A 9,355-nucleotide genomic window follows, 5' to 3' on the forward strand; every position below is an offset into this window, starting at 1 on the left:
GAGGTAGGGGGGAGAGGAGGGAGGGGGAAGGGGGGTTCTTTAAAGGAAAACTGTATTTTAAAACTTTTCAATAAAAAAAAAAAAGATCTTGACAAAGTTGGACAATGGGCCCTATCCAACAAAATGAGTTTCAATGTGGAGAAAAGCAGAGTTTACATTTAGGTAGGAAAAATCAAAGGCACAAGTACAGCTTTGGCAAGACCTGGCTTAAAAATAGTAACTCTTGAAGAGTCCTTGGAGTCCTAGTGGACGATCACTTAACCATGAACCAGCAGTGTGCAGCAGCAGCCAAACAAGCTAATACAATCCTGTACAAAACAGAGGCATAGAATCAAGATCACGCAAGGTATTAGTAAGGTAAAGGTTCCCCCGCACATGCGTGCTAGTCGTTTCCAACTCTAGGGGCCGGTGCTCATCTCCGTTTCAAAGCCGAAGAGTCAGTGCTTGTCTGAGGACGTCTCCGTGGTCATGTGGCTGGCATGACTAGACACCAAAGGCACACGGAGCGCTGTTACCTTCCCACCGTAGTGGTCCCTATTTTTCTACTTGCATTTTTACGTGCTTTAGAACTGCTAGGTTGGCAGAAGCTGGGACGAGTAACAGGGGCTCACTCTGTTACGCGGCACTCGGGATTCAACCCACCAAACTGCCAACCTTCTGGTCGACAAGCTCAGCGTCCTAACCCACTGAGTTACCGCATCCCTAAGGTATTAGTACCGCTTTATAAAACCCTAGTAAGACCACACCTGGAATACTGCAGCCAATTTTGATAATCATATCACAGATGTTGAGAGTTTGGGGAAAAATTCAGAGAAGAGCAACTAAGATGATCTAAGGTCTGGACACTAAAACTTATGAAAAACGGCTGCAGGATTTGGGTTTGGCTAGTCTAAAGAAAAGAAGAAATAGGAGAAACATGATAGCAGTATTCCAATATTTGAGGGGCTGCCACAAAGAAGAGGGGTCACGTTATTCACCAAAGCACCAAAGGGAAGGACAAGAAACAACAGTTAGAAACTGATCAAAGACAGAAGCAACCTGGAATTAAAGAGAAACTTCCTGACAGTGAAAACAATTAACCAGTGGAATAGTTTGTCCCCAGAAATCGTGGGTGCTCCATCACTGGAGATTTTTAAAAAGAGGCTAGACAGTCACTTGTCTGAGATGATATAGGTTCTCCTGCTTGAGCTAGAAGACCTCCAAGGCTAGAAGACCTCCAAGGTCCCTTCCAGCTCTGTTCTATACGTGAATTGAAACCGGAACTGTGATGTAGAAAGCCCATCTCCCTAGGCATGTGTGAAGAGGCCAGGGGCCAAGGATGATGCTGTCCCAGGGCCCTCAGGCATTGGGGGAGGTGTCAAGCAGATGGAGAGCTACCTGCCTTCACAGACACAGGAAGGGATCATTGTTGACAGGCAGTCGTGTTGATAGGCAACATATCCCTTCTGATGAGGAACAGCTGCCTCTGATCCAAGGGCACGGAGAGCAGAGCGTAGGCAAGCACAGAGAAGAGCTGCAAGGCTACTCGGGAAAAGGTCACCCCATACCTTCTCACAAGGAACACCTGGTGTGGACTGATTTAAGAAGTCATAGGGTGTTAGTCCTTGCCAGGAACAATTGTTTGTTTTGGATTACACTCCCCTGGCTTTGACTCTTGACTTTTGTTTTGCATAGCTTTGTGGACTGCTGCTTGTCTTGTACCTTCCCCTTATCTTATGGACTGCTTTTTGCCCTTTTGCCTTCAGAACTGTTTTTACCTTTTATTTTGTCTTTGCCCTGAGGACTGCCATTTGTCTTATGCCTGGACTTGTCTTGTGGACCTGCTTGGTAATGTAGGGCTGTGCTGAGGGTGGCTGGCTTCAGAGTAGCATGGGGTGGAGCCTTATCGATCATTGGAGGGCCATTTGTTCAACAGTTACTGAGACCAATAAAGGACTCTCTAGAGGCCTGCCTTGCCTTGACCATCTTAGTCATAACAACTATTGGATAGGAGACCACAAAGAAATTTCTGGAAATTGGAAAAACATTCCAACTTTTAACAAAGAACTCAAGGTAGCAAGCATACCTAATTCTCTTGCCTCCTATTTTCCCCAAAACAACAATCCTGTAAAGTGAATTGGGCTGAAAAAAAGCAACTGGCCCAATGTCACTAACCTGGCTTTCATGGATAAGGGAGGCCTAGAACTCCCAGTTTCCTGGTTTCTAGGCCAGCACCTTACCACTACACTAAACTGTTCAACAGCTAAGCCTGACAGAAATGATATTTTTCTTTTGCTTTCTGTAACTGCAATTGTAAGCATTATTTTCAAAGAATCTTTTTCCTCCTAAGAAAGATGAAACTTGCTAGGATACAAGAGTACTTCAGCTATGTTTTTTTTCTTTTATTTCCTGTTAAAAATTTTACAGCTATCAATCAACTATTCATTCAATTCATACAATGTTGATTATGTTTATAATGTTATCGCCTCTAAATATGCCTTAGGAGCCATGGATCAGGAGATGGAAATTGGAAATGTGTTCTCCCCTCCTAACCTCAGTACAAATGTCATAGTCCCTACTGTTTCCAACTCAGAACAAGAATGGGGAGCTATCAGACTAGAACTGAGATGACAATGACAGCACAACATAAGAGTTTTCCATGTTTCTTTGCTGCCCAAATCTGATCATCTTAGAAATGAGAAATGCCATGAATGAAATAGGGAAGAATATTTTCATTTGTTCTTGAGTGGATCAAAATTTTCCTTCCAATGGAAAGACCTTTTTTTTTAAATAAAAAAGCAAAAAACTAATAATACTTAAAGAATATTTAAGAGCCGTGGTGGCCCAGTGCTTAGATTGCAGTACTGCAGGCTACTTTTGCTAACCGCAGGCCACCAAGATTGACTCAGCCTTCCATCCTTCTGAGGTAGGTAAAATGAGGACCCAGCTTGCTGGGGGCAATATACTGTCTCTGTAAACCTCTTAGAGAGGGCTATAAAGCATTGTGAAGCAGTATAAGTCTATGTGACATTACTATTAATTGTAATGATTAACCCAGCATGAAAGAAATACTGCACAATGGGCATATTGTTAATTGAATAATGATTTACTATTAGTTTACTTTCTGAGTTTGCATTACACACTCCTCCCTAACCTAAGAGCCTTGGTGGAGCAGTGGGCTAATGCCTCCTTAAGTAACACCAGCTGCCGGCAATTAGTGCAGGTTCGCATCCCACCAGGCTCAAAGTTGACTCAGCCTTCCATCCTTCCAAGATAGGTAAAATGAGGACCCGGATTGTTGGGGGCAATAAGCTGACTTTGTAAAAAATGCCGCTGGGGGGGGGGGCGAAAGCCCTAATAAGCAGGTATATACATAGAATGAAGGCTATTGCTAAGCACATTGTGCTTTAGATTGTAAGCCACCCTGAGTCTTCGGAGAAGGGCGGGATATAAATGGGATTATATAAACTAAACATATAGGCTGGATTGTATATGGGCTGGATTGTACACGAAATATGGTTGGCAAGAAAGTTGTGCAAACACAGCCACTTGGATCTTTCTACCTTGTCTTCTCTTTGGTCTGATTTGGTATTTCTTAGCATCCCAATGAAGGAGAATTGCCCTGTAAGATTGCTTGAGATAGATAGAAGACTAACATGCAAATATGACAACCTAGTTAATTGTAAATCAACTCTTATGGCTGTAGCCTACAAAAGTTTAAGTCATAATACAATTCTCAGCTCTCAACGTTCAACAGATTATAATAAACTAATGTATCATTCTTCAACTGGATTTCACTTCTCAACATGACCCTTGCTAAGAATCATTGGAATTTCCATCTTTTAACATTCAATTATGGTCATAAACTAGTATTATTAATTATTGTAATTATAATCTTTAATAAAATGATTATAAACTATTATTTCAATAAACAAGGATATCAAACAGAAGAGTGTATGTGTGTGTGTATATACATACACATACATATACGTGTCTGTATACACACACACACATATACACACATACAAAATTGCAAAAGGAGTAAAAGACATACAAACTTACAAATAAATGCTGAATAAGTAAGAGCTTCACATGTACAATCAAGCAAACTTCATAACAGGATAAGAAGAACAATTTACTTATTAATTAAATATGATATTGTTCCCATATTTCCTTTTAATATAATCTTACAGTGAACCCAGTTATCTGGTTAAGTAATGCTTTTAGCAGAGTCAGAGAAGAGAAATATGATGCTTTGGGTCTACTTACAAGGAGAATTGTAATAATTTTGGTTGCATATCTGCTAAACTGCCAATAAAAAAAATGTAAAAGTGACTCCTAGAACCACACAAATGCTTATTAAAAGGCATATTATTAAAGCTTCCCTGCAACACAGCTATAGTGGGTACACTGAGATGTGGAATTAGTATGTCTACACAACTGGGAGGTACTCTGGTAGAAGAGTGAATTAACATAACTATTTTTGCTGAAACTGTTAAATGGCAAGAGGTGTTCTTAAAGGTAATCATTTTTGTGAGCAAACTTGCAATGGGCATGATTCAGGTAGTCACGACCACAATTTCTTTTGCGAAGCAAGGCAGTTGTTAGATGAGTTTTGCCCCATTTTACATAATTTCTTGCCACAGTTGTTAAATCCGGTTGTTGAGTCAATCTGGCTTCTCCATTGACTTTGCTTGTCAGAAGGTGATTGCATGATTCCAGGACACTACAATCATCATAAATACATGCCAGTTACCAAGCATCTGAATTTTGATCATGTGACAGGGATGCTATGATAGTTGTAAATATGAAAACGGGTCATATGTTGCTTTTTTCAGTGCCATTGTAATTTTGAGAAGACAAAAAGACACTAAACAAACGGTTGTAAGTAGAGGGCAATATGTATATATAAATTTAACGCTTTTCTGAGGGATCTCTTTCAGCAATGATCTCAGCAATGTAAATGGCACCGCGCTAATGAACTAATAGAGAGCTATCCCGACTCTGATCTGTTTTCTCCTTTAAAGCGTAACTGCTGTATTTCGGGCCAGAGGGAAAAACAATCTTCTCCCTAGCAACGTTTCTCTTCTACAACCTACCTTGTAGCCTTCTTTCCCGCAACTTCCCAGTTTTCCTCACCAAATCTTTCTCGCCTGCGTTCCTTCAACTCCACTTCGCCTTCTTTCCCCAAGAAGCTCACTACCGACTCGTTCCCCCTCTAGGGGGCGGGGCTTCTGAGGGGGAACGAATCTCACCAGCTCCGCGGAGCGACCCCAACGAAACTCCACTGGGAAACCCGGAAGTGAGCTGAAACAGCGGCCGCATTCGGCGCAAGCGTACCTCATACGTCATCGTGCCGCTTAGAGCTTCGAAAATGGAAAAAGTTTAGAGTGAACTAAGTTTCAATAGCCGTTTGTTTCCCACTGGAGAATGGCAGCTTCAAGAGGAGAAATTGAATCAATATGATTGGGCAATAACACCCTTCTGCTTCCTCCTTTTTTAGATTCGTTGGACGCAAGAAGAGACTACTATTTCATAAATACTATACATAATACGTAAATACTATTTCCAAAGTGTCCCGAAGTACTCTGAAATCTGCACAACAAATACCACAAAAGGTAGCGATGACTACGAAATTTCACGATTATCAATTGCGCCTATTACCTTCAGTACCGAAGCAGCGTGTTTGCCTTCCAGTATCTATTGCTAAGACGAGAGGGGGGAAATGCCGTTGTGATTCCCCGCTCCCCGTCGCTGCTTTTCGCAGACGTACGCTTATACTAAAATGAGCCTTGCATCGACCAGTCTATTTTAAAAAGGCAAATTATAGCAAGAAATTAGCCTATTCCTCGCTACCATTTAGATTATCTCCCCTTGATGGTATTCAGGCGGCGCGATTATGCTAGGCTTCCGATCAAAGTTATGATTCTGTCCTGGATTTCTCTATCATATTTTACAGAAAAAAGGCTAGTTTTTCGTGGGACACCTAAAAATGATTTCTGATGGACTGAACGCGTAAATCAAAAGGAATTAGCATTCCGTGCTAACTAGGAGAGTGTCACTCTACTTGTTAACTCTCTACTTAACCAAAATGCAGTATCTTCCTGTTCTCACTGTTACAGACTTCCAGGTCTAATAATAATAATGATGATGATGATGATGGGTGTTATGTACTGGGCTCATTAGTAATAGCATGTGGTTTGCTGGAGCAGCTAATGGCTCTCCAGCAACCCAGACTACAAGTCTCCAGTGCTGCTATTAGCTATCCCTAGGCAGCAATGGTTGCTTCAAACCTATTGGCTGCCGCCTAGGGGCTAGACTATATATTGCAGCTAGTTGCAGCCATTTCCCTAGTTCTGACTCTGCATGAAATAAACCATGAGTTTTCCTGTAATCAGTTGTCTCGGCTTTATTTCTGCACCAAAGAACCTGGTACACAACACTGGCAACCAGGATGGGGTCCTGCTTCCCTAAAAAGAGCTGAAGTCTATGAGGGAAAGGCAGCACACGCCGGAGGAAAAGGCATTTCTCCTTTCCCATTTCAAGGTCAGCTAGCAAGCTATGCTAGTGACCTCATGCTCAGTGGACTCATTCCCTGAGCCTGGGAAGCAGGATTCGGATGAAACACCGGAAACAGCAAAGACAGAATGCTGAAGGTCGGGAGACTTTGAGAATTTGACGTGAAACACCCAGAGTGGCGGCCATCCTATTTGTCACAGGTAGAAAATTACCTCTGGGCAAACCAGATCGTGGAAGAAGGATTGAAGGCCGTAACGCTACTCTGTCTGTGTGACCCAGCAACCTTTGATTTGGTCGAGAATCTATTCGCCCTGACACCGATAGAAGCGGTCTCTTACGCAGACCTCAAAAAGAAGCTAACGGAACATTTCCAGCCCAAGATGTACGAAATGGCTTGGCACTTCAGGTTCTACCAGAGAGTGCAGCAACCTGGCGAATCAGCTTCAGAATTCATAGCGGGCCTGAGGCAGGCCGCACAACTTTACAAATTTTCAAACTTAGAAGAGCGATTACGAGACCGGCTCATCTGCGGCCTACGGGACCGAACGCTTCAGCAAAGACTCTTTGCCAGACAAAACTTAACGTTTTCAGAAGCACAAGACAAAGTAATGGCCAACGAAGCTGCTGGGGGCGCAGTTCAAATGGTACAGCCCGCCAAAATGACAAAGCAGGAAGAAACGATCCACCATGAGGACACCAAATGCACCGAAGAATCTTCCGAGGAAGAAGAGCCTGAAATCAACAAACTCCAAAAGCAAACCAACACGCAACACCACAACAGCCAGCAGCAAGAGAACACTTACAAAGCAGTTCTCTTTCCTAGATGTAAAGTGTGCGACGGCAACCATTTTCGCGCCAATTGCAGATTCCGATCAGCCACGTGCAGAGCTTGCGGAAGGTCAGGCCACATCACAGCGGTTTGCAGAGCCCGCCAGTGAGACCGATCACCCAAGCACCAGTTGGAAGAACCAACTAGGAGAGGTAATGGGGCCCAGGGTCTGGTTAGTGTGGGGTTTTTCAGAAGCCGCAGAAGTGTGTGCCACACCGGGGCCTGATGCCCCCTCAAACCTAAACTCAGACTCTTGGTAGAGCAACAGGGAGTACCATGTAAGATGGAATTGGACTCTGGCTCTGCAGTCTCCATTGTTTCTCAAGACACTTTTAACTTCGTGTGTAGGCGCAGTAAAAACTGGCCCAAACTAAGGCCCTCAGACATAATCCTAACTGACTTTCAAAATGCTCAAGTTAAAGTTAAGGGAGAAGCCACTTTGACGGTAAAATTTAAGGGTTTGTTTGGGCACCTGGATGTCATAGTAGGGGGCCAGAGAATGAGTCTCATTGGACTTGATTGGTTTGATGCCTTAGATATTCAGATTACTGGTATCAACCGGACACAAATTGCAGACCTCGCGTCAGTATGAGAAGACTATGCAGATGTAGGAACATACACAGGTCGGCCTATCTTATTTAAGCTAGATCCCAACGTAGTCCCGATCAGGGTTAAGCCTCGTAGGGTCCTCTTTGCCTTAAAACATAAAATTGATTCAGAAATTGATAAGCTTGTAGAACAGGGCATTTTATAGCCTGTTGATGGTGGGGAGTGGGAAACTCCTATAGTCACTCCACTTAAAGCCAATGGGGAAATTCGCATTTGCGCTGACTATAAATGCGCTCTAAATAAAGCCCTCAAGCAACATGCTTACCCGGTCCCAGTGGTCAACCACATTTTAGCTTCCTTGAAAGGGGGTACTATTTTTGCTAAACTTGATTTAGCACAGGCCTATCAGCAATTGCCGGTTGATGAGGCCACAACCGTGGCTCAGACGATTGTGACTCAAAGGGGGGGGGGCTTTCAAAGTTAAACGCTTACATTTTGGAGTCAGTGTTGCACCTGGCATTTTCCAGGAGATCAGGGAGTGTACACTTAAGGGTATTCAGGGTGTCTGCTCTTATTTTGATGATGTTCTTATTGCAGGGGATTCCCCAGAAGTGCTAGCCAGTAGGCTCAGGGCTGTTTTGCAGAAGCCTCACGAAGCAGGCCTCAAATTAAAAAAGAGCAAGTGTAGTATTGGGGTTCCTTCAACAGAATTCCTGGGTTTCCGAATTGATGTTAACGGCATTCACCCTGCTGATTCTAAAGTGAAGGCCATTAAAATGGCTCCTAGGCCCAAAGGAGAGCTACAAGCATTCTTGGGCTTCCTAAACTTCTATCAGATATTTCTACCTCATAAGGCCGCACTAGCAGAGCCCCTCCACAGGCTTCTAGATAAGAAAGCGCCATGGAAATGGACTAATTTACATGAAAAAAAGTTTCCAAGACTTAAAAGCACTATTGGCAGAAAAGTCCACTGTAACTCATTACAAAGAGTTTAAACCAGTATGTCTTGCATGTGATGCATCTCCCTATGGGGTGGGGGCAGTTTTAAGTCACATAGAAAAAAATAGAACACAGGTTTCTATACCATTTTACTCAAGGACATTGTCTTCTGCTGAGCGCAACTATGCTCAGATTGACAAAGAGGCCCTAGCCATCGTTGCTGGAATAAAAAAATTCCATGACTATTTATATGGCAGGGACTTCTTTACAGACCATAAACCTCTGTTGGGACTTTTCACAACAGACAAACAAACCCCCCACATACTTTCTCCAAGAATGCTAAGATGGTCTATTTTTGTATCTGCATACGCTTTTAAATTGATTCACAAACCAGGCAAAGAAATGGGCCATGCTGATGGCCTCAGCAGACTACTACTGCCACTAATGGAACCAGATCTGGCTCCAGCTGCTAGAATACTAACCATACAGGACCTACCTGAATTCTCCCTCCATGCGGGGGACATTGCTGCTGAAACTGCC

The 9,355-nt window shown here is 43.1% G+C and overlaps 1 protein-coding gene across 1 annotated transcript in view; it reads right to left on the bottom strand.

Annotated features, from left to right (window-relative positions):
• Positions 1-5,261, bottom strand: part of PLEKHM1 (pleckstrin homology and RUN domain containing M1) — a 58,164-nt gene extending 52,903 nt beyond the window's left edge. The window contains exon 1 of the mRNA XM_083377073.1: positions 5,079-5,261. The gene's annotated coding sequence lies outside the window, so the exon portion shown is untranslated. The remainder of the gene's footprint in view (positions 1-5,078) is intronic.
• Positions 5,262-9,355: the final 4,094 nt, after the last annotated feature.

This window comes from Vipera ursinii (assembly GCF_947247035.1).
Source record: "Vipera ursinii genome assembly, chromosome: Z".
NCBI lineage: Eukaryota > Metazoa > Chordata > Lepidosauria > Squamata > Viperidae > Vipera > Vipera ursinii.